Source organism: Ahaetulla prasina, chromosome 12 (assembly GCF_028640845.1).
Source record: "Ahaetulla prasina isolate Xishuangbanna chromosome 12, ASM2864084v1, whole genome shotgun sequence".
Taxonomy (NCBI): Eukaryota; Metazoa; Chordata; class Lepidosauria; order Squamata; family Colubridae; genus Ahaetulla; species Ahaetulla prasina.
In genome coordinates, this window is record NC_080550.1 from 29,597,738 (window position 1) to 29,605,633 (window position 7,896).

General features: G+C 45.8%; 1 protein-coding gene across 2 annotated transcripts in view; it reads right to left on the reverse strand.

The window, feature by feature from the left end:
• The window catches only part of CCDC102A (coiled-coil domain containing 102A), a 79,569-nt gene extending 73,083 nt beyond the window's left edge, over positions 1 to 6,486 (reverse strand). The window contains exon 1 of one of the 2 annotated variants that reach the window (XM_058155231.1): positions 6,239 to 6,486. The gene's annotated coding sequence lies outside the window, so the exon portion shown is untranslated. Of the gene's footprint in view, positions 1 to 6,034; positions 6,089 to 6,238 lie in introns of those variants that run through there. The other variant, XM_058155232.1, reaches the window with a different exon arrangement.
• Positions 6,487 to 7,896: the final 1,410 nt, after the last annotated feature.

Consider the following 7,896-nt stretch of genomic DNA (forward strand, 5'->3'; position numbering starts at 1 on the left):
GTGGGTAGGGCCATCAACTACTTGCTTCAGGTCCAAGGCTGTCATGGAGGCCATGAACTCCCGAGCCAACGTCGATGACATGCCGGTAGATGGCAGGTTAAAGTCCCCCATGACCATAAGTCTAGGGGTCTCAACCGCCACCCCAGCAAGCACCTCCAACAACTCGGGCAGGGCTGTTGTCATGCAGCAAGGAGCCAGGTACGTGACCAACAAACCCAACTGACCTCTATGGCCCCACTTCACAAAGAGGGATTCAAACCGGCAATCTGAGGAGCAGTGGTCTCCCTCGGTTCTAGACTCTCTTTTATAACAACCGCCAGCCCCCCAACCCTACCTTGGGCCCTCGGTTGATGGAATGCTCAGAAACCCGGTGGGCACATTTCGACAAGGGGCACCCCCCCTTCCGTGCCCAACCAGGTTTCCGTAATGCCCATAAGGTCCACGGAGCCCCCCTGTATACACGAATTAGGGGGGCTTTGTTAACCACCGACTGTACATTGCACAACATCACCCGAAGGCCCAAGCTCTGAGGATCCTGACCATCCGGGGAACAGGAGAAGTCTGAGGGGTCGGAGCGCGTGATCGCTTTCAAACAGAAGGTCACAAAAGGTGATCACATGATCTTGCGACATCGCAACCATCATAAATATGAGTCAGTTTCCAAGAGTCTGAATTTTGATCACGTGACCACAGGGATGCTACAGTAGTTGTGTGAAAAATAGTCATAAGTCACTTTTTTCAGTGGCATTGTAACTGTGAACAGTCATTAAATGTACGGTTTTAAATCACAGACTACCTGAACTTTGTTTTTTCAAGGTGATCCAGGGTCAACTAGGTGCTTCCTATGGACAACCTGGAAATAAGGAGAAATTTTCCGACAGTGAGAATAATCAACCCATGGAACAGAAGTTGCCTTCGGAAGTTGTGGGAGCTTCATCCCTGGAAGCTTTCAAGAAGAGACTGGACTGCCGCCTGTCAGAAAAGGTGTAGGGTCTCCTGCTTGGGGGGGGGGAGGGATGGACTAGATGGCCTACAAGGTCCCTTTCAACTCTGTTAATCTGTATCTATACAAGGTCACAGGAATTCCCACCTCCTTTAAACTGCCTGCTACTTTTTTGCCAAAAGTTTTAAAAACTGAGTTGTTTTTACAACACTTCTAACCCCAGCACAAGCTTCCCTTTGGTGCAGTGCAGGAGGTCAAATTCAGGAGCTGGCTGAGGACACACCTCTCTGGCATGTCAACCTTGCTCCTAAGAGCCGAGATGGACTTTGGAACAGAGTTTTTAACCAGTGTGTGGCAGCGGGTGGCTGAGAAAGCAGCCCAGGAAACCTTAACAAGGGACTGGTGGAGTATCGTAATTGGATAAGTATACCACTGCAGGGAACGGTGGTCAGGCTGCTACTTTCCAGCAAACCTAATTGCTGGAATCCACTTTATTTGCAGTAGCCCACAGAAAAATGGGTCATCGGCCTACTACTCTGGCTCAAAAACAGTTAACTGTGAGGGGGAGCTTGGAGTCCTAGTGGACAATCACTTAAACATCAGCCAGCAGTTTGCAGCAGCAGCCAAAAAAGATAATACAATCCTTGGTTGTATAAACAAGTCTAAAGAAGAGAAGAATTAGGGGCAATATGATAGCAGTATTCTACTATTTGAGGGGCTGCCACAAAGAAGAGGGGGTCAAATTCTCCAAAGCACTAGAGGGCAGGACAAGAAATAATGGATGGAAACTAATCAAAGAGAGAAGTAACCTGGAATTAAGGAGAAACTTCCTAACAGTGAGGACAATTAATCAGTGGAACAGCTGGCCTCCAGAAACCGTGGGTGCTCCATCACTGAAGGTTTTTAAGAAGAGACTGGACAGCCACTTGTCTAAATGGTATAGGATCTCCTGCTTGAGCAGGGGTTGGATTAGAAGACTTCCAAGGTCCTTTCCAGTTCGATTCTCTTCTTCTTCTAACAGAGGTATAGAATCAAAATCAAAATCACACCTTGAATACTGCAACCAGTTTTGGTCACCATATTACAAAAAAGATGTTGAGACTCTAGAAAAAGTGCAAAGAAGAGCAACTAAGATGAGTAAAGGCCTGGAGACTAAAACATATGAATAGTTGAAGAATTTGGGTTTGGCTAGTCTAGAAAAGAAAGAGTGGGGGTGGGGACATGACAGCAGGATTCCACTATTTGAGGGGCTGCCACAAAGAAGAGGGGGTCAACCTATTTTCCAAAGCACCAGAAGGCAAGAGATGAAACAATGGATGGAAACTAAACCAAGGACAGAAGCAACCTGGAATTAAGGAGAAACTTCCTAACAGTGAAGACCATTAACCAGTGGAACAGCTGGCCTCCAGAAACCATGGGTGCTCCATCAGTGAAAGTTTTTAAGAAGAGACTGGACAGCCACTAGTCTGAAATGGTATCGGGTCTCCTGCTTGAGCAGAGGGTTGGACTCCAAGGTCCTTGCTACCTCTACAGTGCATGCATGAGCCAGCAGGGAGTGCTGTAACCATCATCTTTGAGCCAGTTTGATTAAGTAGTGAAGGCGCCAGAAGAGAAACCAGGAGATTGTAAATTCTAGTCCTGTTTTAGGCATGAAAACCGGCTGAGTGATCTTGGACCAATCATTCTCTCTCAGCAGAATGAGATTTTAGTTGTGGGGAAAATAGGAGGAGAAATACAGGTGATCCTCGACTTACGACCACAATTGAGGCTAACATTTTGGTTGCTAAGCAAGACATTTTAAAGTGAATTTTGCCCCATTACAACCTTTCTTGCCACAGTTGTTAAGTGAATTCCTTCAGTTGTTTTTTTTTTATTTATTTACATTTATATCCCGCCCTTCTCCGAAGACTCAGGGCAGCTTACAGTGGGCAATAGTCTCATTCTATTTGTATATTTACAAAGTCAACTTATTGCCCCCAACAATCTGGGTCCTCATTTTACCTACCGTATAAAGGATGGAAGGCTGAGTCAACCTTGGGCCTGGTGGGACTTGAACCTGCAGTAATTGCAAGCAGCTGTGTTAATAACAGACTGTCTTACCAGTCTGAGCCACCAGAGGCCCTGGTGTTGTTAAGTTAGAAACATGGTTGCTAAGTGAATCTGGCTTCCCCATTGATTTTGGTTATCAAAAGTTGGCAAAAGATGATCACGTGACTCTGGGACACTACAACCGTCATAAATATGAACCAGTTGCTAACCGTCCGAATTTTGATCATGTGACCAAATGGGATGCTGCAACAGCTGCAAGTGTGAAAAGCAGTCATAGGTTCACCTTTTTTAGTGATGTTGTAACTTTGAATGGTCACTAAATGAACTGTTGTTACCTGTATTGTAACTGAATTTTTTAAACACCCTTCGTGGCTGCAGTTAATGTGGAACTGATGCCAACAGCAAAAATCTCTTGCGTTATCAGAGAATAAAATGTTTTTTTGACTTTCCTTTCTAATTGCTCACTCCTTTGAAAAAGCCGGGGTTCTTTTGAAGAATTCAGTCTGGAGGGCATTCAGAAGGAAAACAAAGTTCAAACAGTTTGAATATATTTGCATGGAGAGAGGTCGTCGGTTCAGAAGGACACTTAAAGTTGGGGTGGTAGAAAAGGGCCCTCCACATTTAATTTGAAAACTATAAAGATCTGCCAAGCTTTGATAATTCAGTCCACAGATGGAAAATCCAAAATCATGACCTACAGGTATGCCTTTTTCAACATGGTTACCTGAAGACAAAGAGACCACTGATAAAACCTTAAACTTAACAGGGGAGAACTGCAATCTATGCACTTGACAATATTCACACATAACATTTCTGGGGCCTCTTGAATATCATGACCCGGTTCTGTTTTTTTAATTATATCCATTTTAAGAGCATGGGAATTCACCCTTTTTGGTGAATGAAATTACAATTATGATTGCGTTTGTGTCTGCTTTCCTATCTTCATTTTTTTTCTGAATAATATTTAGTTTATTCAAGAAAAGTTAAAATACAATATACTAAAATATTAAAAAAACAAAAAGAGAAAAACACAAGACATTTAAAAAGTGTCTTAAAAAAAGATTAACACATATACATGCAATACCCTCCCTAGTTGAATGCTGATTAATATAATACAACAATGGTAATCTCCCACCCCTTATAAAGCAGGCCAAAATAATTTTAAACTACTCAACCACTAAATCCAAATTTAAGTATTATTTTAGAGACCCATAGCAGCTTTCCCGATCAAGAATGTTAATTTAATTCAATTCTAAGCAATGGGTTTGTGTGTGCATAAATCCAACTCCGTGAAATTCTATCTTTAGAAATCGATGGTTGCGTTTCCTATCTCACACTTTTCTTGGGGGTTGCTTATGTGAGAATCACACACCACCACTCAGCAACGTACACAATGAACCTACAGCCACCATATTCAAGACCTGTTTGCTAGTCCGTTTTTCAAAACATTAGAATCCATGTTGGAACTTGCAGCGCTGTTTGTACAAGACAAGGAACCAATTTTCAGCCAGTGATTCATTTGCACAAGCCTGCTGGCTGTTGAGGCATGCAGGGGACTGAGACACTGAGTGGGGGGAAACGGGTGGGGGGATTTTCATGACCGACTCTTGGAGAATCTGTGTGCCAAGCTACAAAAAGCGGATTCAAACATCACTCTCAGCCACAAACAAAAAAGCCACATGATGCTTGAATGCAACATGTAGCTAAATCAAACCATTCGAACCAGAGCAAAATTTCCAGTGGATTCAGAGATACTTTACAGCTTGTTTTCTACTGTTTTTAAACCATGCAGAAGACTAACCACAAAAGTTTAGCTAGCCAACATTTACGTATTGTCGGTTTTATTTCTTTGTTTGACTGGTGTGAGCTGCCTAGAGTTGCTGTGAATTGGGGGTGGCAATTTTAATAAGTAATAAGGATAATTTTAGTTTTTATGAGAAATGTGTGGAGGTGTCCCTTATAAAGTTGAAATCATAAGAAAGAAAGAGTAACAGATTATTTTTCTAAATATCTGACCTTTATAGTTCTTCTCTGTCACAAACTATGCCCAGAACTCTAAAACTTCTCATCACCGCCTCTCCTAATCTGGAGAACAGGAAGAGGCTGCTCACCTTCCTGGCGGTTTGGCTGACAGAATGAAATAAAATCCCAAATGCACAGCTTGTGTGCGGCTGGTCCTTTAAGGCCATTTGACAGCCAGAGGTTGAAGATGCCTGAAAAGAATTAAGATTCTGATTCCAAATTACAACACAGATTCAGAATTAAGATTCAGAATTAAAATTCTGATTCAGAATTACAATACAGATTCCGAATTAAGATTAATATTTGGAATTAAGATTCTGATTCCGAATTAAGATTCAAAACCCCCAAAAGAAAATAAACCCACTGCATGAATACAAACGGATCCAGGAAAGAAGATACAATTAGAGCCGTTTGCGAAAGCCGTCTCAGGCAGCCTCTGAGGCGCATCCGAGGAGGAGGCGGAGAGCGCAAGAGTCGCCCTTCCAAGTAGACGTCCCGCAACCGGGCAAGGAAACCCGTCGGGAGAGTCGGGCCAAGAGCCAGGAGCGAGGCCGTTGCCCGGACCAGAAAGCCCGGGCAGCGGCTTTTCCACTCCTCCGAGGTCCGGATCCCTCAAAAGCCACACGGCGACCGAGAGCCCGGCGGGCAAGGCCGAGCAAGCTCAAGGGGCCAACCCCGCAGGAGGAACCGAGCCCGCCCGGCAGGCGGACCCGACCCAACGCCGCTCTCGCCTTGCAGCGCTTCCCAACCCCGCGGTTGCTTTCTTCCGAGAAGCGCTCGATCCACCGGCCGTGGATCCCGGGCAGCGGCTCCCGGACAGCGGCCCGCCCGCCTCTGGCCGAAGCCCCCGCGCGCCATTGGCCGGCGCCTCCTCCTCTCCCTCCCCTCAATCTCCCCGGGAGGGACAGCTTCGGAAGGGCCTCCCCGAGGGAAAGCGGGCGGCGTTTGCCCACTCCCACGCTTCTTCCCGCCGCGTCTCCTCCGCCCCTTCCCCGCGGCCGGGGAAAGTTCAGCCTTAACTTTTCTGAGGGGCCCTCGCGCACTTCCAGCCCCGCCAGGAGCCCCGGGGGCCGCTCCTCAACCTCCGCTGGCCGTTCCGACGAGCAAATCCCCCCCCCGCCACCTCTTCCCTCCCTTCCCCGCCCCAGACGGCCCCTCAGCCCCGCGGGGCTCGCTCTTCCTCCTCCTCCTCCTCCTCCTCTTGCCGTCCCCCGCGGGGCTCACCTGGGACGCGGCGGGGCTCCCCGGTCCTGAGGCGGGTGCAGCTCCTTGGAGCCCCGCGTGGGTGGGTGGGTGGGCCGGCGGGAGCAGCCGGGGGTTGCGGCGGTGGGCGCCAGCGGAGCGGGCTTGCTGGGAGTCTCCTCCCCCTGGAAGCGGCCGGGATGGAGGGCGGGGGTCGCCGTCTCTTCGGGGGCTGGCAGGGGGGCAGGGAGAGAGAGAGAGAGAGGCCTGAGGACGGGCTTCGGGCGCTGCTTTTGCTTCCTTCTGCTGGCCTAGGGATCGCTCCGGATATCTGGAGCCCGGCCCCATCATCCACAGCCAAGTCGGCCTTGCCCGGGAAAGTTGTAACAACAGGATCTTGTGCGCCAAGATTTAGATTAGGCTCAAACGGGCTTAGATAATTTGTGTCTCATTGTGTGTTGTGGGAATCTAGCGATTGCCTTTAGGTTTAACAATAATCTGCTTTCTTTGTCTGGTCAAGCATAACGTATTCTTTGAATAAAAATAAAAGTTATAGTTTTTGACCTGGATTTAAATTTTGGCTGCAGAGCAAACTCAGCCATTGTCTATGTGCAGGCAAGGTACTTTAAATGATCTGCTAAAATGAATTGTGTAAACACAGCCAGGCACTTAGTGAAGAAATGTTACCTACCTTAGTTGCTAGCAGATGGTTCTTGCTACTTTGCCTCTGAGTGGTGTTTCCTGGACACACACTGACTTTTGCATTTTTACAAAAAACGTTTTACTGTCTCCTTTAGCCAACAATGGATTAATTTTAATTAATATCTTAATTTTAAATAATATTTTAAATAATATTTTAATTTTAATTTGTTTATTTTATTTTATTTTTTAGGTTAGTTTATTTTAATTTTTACATAGCCATTCATCTTAAACCAAACTCTAGGCAGCTCCCAAACAAGAATTAAAGTATCAGTAATAAAACAACATAAAAACCATATTAAAACTACTAAAACCATAAACATTAAAAACAAGCATCCGGCAAAAAACAAGATCTATCTTTTCTTCAGTGGATTCGGTCTCATGAACTTCACACAGAACTCAAACGAAGGCAAGAAGAAGGAGAAAGCAACCTTTACATTGACTACCATGCTGACTGCATAAAAAGAAAAACCTACAACCAACTGGCCAACATCCAACCCCCCACCAATCAAAGCAACCAACCAACCGTCGCACTGAACTTCCAATCATCCGTCGTACAAAAATCTCAACCAACCGTCGCTCAACCAAATAACCTCCATCCACCCATCGCACAGAACCCCCAACCACCCATTGTTCATCCATCCATTGTTCAACCAACCGTAGCTCAACCAACTAACCTCCAACTGCCCGTCGAACAAAACCTCCAACCATTCGAAGCTCAACCAACCAACCTTCAAATGCCCCTAGAACAGAACCTCCAAACATTCGTGGATCAGAACCTTCAACCAACTATCATCAACAAATAGGTATGCACGCCCCTTATTTCCTCTTCATCAAACGTAGCAGATCTTAAATGCAAATTGATAAACGCAAGAAGCATTGTAAACAAATTGCCTGAATTTATCCTCATGTTAAACAATGGTACATTTGATATTACATTTGTATGCGAAACATGGCTGAACTCATCCATCCCTGACTCCATTATTTCAAACAAGGGTACC